Source organism: Alosa sapidissima, chromosome 19 (assembly GCF_018492685.1).
Source record: "Alosa sapidissima isolate fAloSap1 chromosome 19, fAloSap1.pri, whole genome shotgun sequence".
NCBI classification, from domain to species: domain Eukaryota; kingdom Metazoa; phylum Chordata; class Actinopteri; order Clupeiformes; family Clupeidae; genus Alosa; species Alosa sapidissima.
Genome location: NC_055975.1, coordinates 29502308 through 29504807, shown reverse-complemented (window position 1 = coordinate 29504807; position 2500 = coordinate 29502308). Strand labels below are relative to the sequence as shown.

Here is a 2500-nt window from a genome sequence, read left to right as displayed (position 1 = left end):
ATTTTTGGTAAAACCATTACTTTTGGTGATCTGATGACATAAAAGTGCAAAACAATGAATGCAGCCTCTGACTTGTGCTGTAATTTGCCCACACTTGTGATCAGAATATTGAGATTCAGGAAGATGATCCAGTGCAAGATGAGTAACGTGCAGGTAGCTCACACACACACACACAAATACAGGTGAGTCATGCCACTCCGTCTGGATTTTTTTTTAAAAATACCCTGCTGAAAAAAACAGCCTGACCAGCTAAAGGTGGTTTGCTGGTTGACCAGCTTGATGACCAGCTTGTTTGATGGTTGACCAGCTAGACCAGCAAATATTTTGCGAAAACATATCTTCAGCTGGTTTAAGCCAGTTTACGATGGCGATTCAACTGGTTTTGTCGTACCACCTGAAGCTGGTCATTTTAGTTGGTCTAAATTGCTAGTTTAATTGGCCATGCCAGCTTATGTTGGTCATTCTAGCAAACCAGCATGACCATCTTACACCAACAATGTCAAGCTTGGCAGGCTGGTCACCAGCATGACCATCTTACACCAGCTGTATCCGACATGACATGCTGGTCACACCAGCATGACCAGCTTCCTCAGTTGGTCACACCAGAATGTCCAGCTGGTGGCCCAACCAGCGACACCAGCAAAGACCAACAAGAGCTGGAAGAAAACCAACAAAGACCAGCTAAAACCAGCTCCCAGCATAAGCTGGTTTCTAGCTGTTTTTTTTCAGCAGGTTGATATTATAATTTAATGTACAGTAATATTCTTTAAGATAAGAGTTACTCGCTATGCATGGGCGTTATTTTCAGTGCGTTCTGCCTCGCTGTCAATAGCCACTTTACATTGGATAGCCTTTTGGACTGCATCAGGCTAAGTTAATGTTAAGTAACCGTGACCAGAGACAGTTGATAAAGTGTTCTAAAGGATCGTTGCCTTGACGTTAACTCAACATTCTTTGGGCTGGCTGAGACTAGACTGCATGGCTCTGTGAAGTCAGTCGCTGGCATGATGAACTGCTACTGCATGCTGAGTTGCACTTCCAGTGCCTGGTTAAAGTATATATTTTTTTTGGGGGGGCTTTTTTGCCTTTATTTGGACAGGACAGTGAAAAGTGACAGGAAGTAAGTGGGAGAGAGAGATGGGGTGGGAATCCCCTTGGGAACTCGGACCCGTACATGGCCACAGCGCCCTTCCAGCGCCTGGTTGGACAACCCCAACATGCTACAGCCGGTTGGACAACCCCAACATGCGACTGTCTGCTGTTCAATGCCAAGAGTCCCCATTGCCCATGCACTTATTAGGCTACTGTTGTCTCTGTCTACATCCTTGTGTAAAGTGTGTGTTTGGCCTGTTGTGTTATAAATGTGTTTTTGTTTGTTACGTGTTGATTTACAGTATGTATGTTTTATGTGCAATGGCTGCCTAGTTACTGGTACGCTCCGTCTGGCATGGTGTTTTTGTGTGAAGCGCTAGGTTGCACTCTGTGGGATATAAATAAACATGACAATACACTCCCTCTCTCACACCAACCTCAAGTTTCTTTAGAACTCTACCACAAAACCATCCACTTTTTCTTGAGAACTTTAAATCATCCAATCAGAACACATGGACCCGGTCATGTGGTTGCCCTGCCATATTGCTCAACAAGTTGCTGCATGTATGACCTAAAGCCACACAAGGGCAAATCCATACTTTCCCCCTTGGCGTATATACAGCGGGGAAAATAAGTATTGAACGTCAAAATTTTTTTCAGTAAGTATACTTCCAGTGAGGCTATTCGCATGAAATTTTCTACAGACATTAGTATTACCTTAGATAATCCACACATATTAAAAAATCCCATTCCCTTAAAATGTCCCTAAGTAGAGTTATGAGTAAAAAAGTGGAATGCCACAGGAAAAAAGTATTGAACACGCCTACTGAAATTTCTTAAATACTTTGTGGAAAACCCTTTATTTGTAATGAGAGCTTCAAGGTATTTCCTCTATGAAGAAACTAATCAGTCGCAGTATTCAGGTGTGATTTTGGCCCATTCTTTTAAACAGATAGTCTTATAATATTGAAGATTCCAGGGGTCCCTCTTGTAAATCCTGACATTTAGGTAACTTCCAAAACTGTTCAATTGGATTTAAGTCAGGGCCTTGATTGCCTTTCTCTGAAACCAGTTGAGAGTTTCCTTTGCTGAATGCTTTGGATCATTGTCCTGCTGGAAGGTCTAGCCATGTCTCATCCTCATCATCCTGGTGGATGTAAAAATTCTCCCAGAAAAATGGCTCCATTCATCATTCCTTCAACTGTATGAAGTCTGCCAGTACCATGACATGAAAAACAGCCCCACACCGTGATGCCTCCACCTCCAAACTTCACTGTTGGTAGGGTATTTATAGAGTGATGCACAGTGCCATTTCTCCTCCAAATATGGTGTGTAGTATGACATCCAAAGAGTTAAATTGTGCTCTCACCTGACCAGAATACATTCTCTCAGTATTTCATAGGCTTGT

The 2500-nt window shown here is 42.7% G+C and overlaps 1 protein-coding gene across 2 annotated transcripts in view; it reads right to left on the bottom strand.

Moving 5' to 3' along the window:
- LOC121693343 (integrin beta-1-like) overlaps positions 1-2500 on the bottom strand; it is a 30113-nt gene that overhangs the window by 6288 nt on the left and 21325 nt on the right. The window lies entirely within an intron of this gene.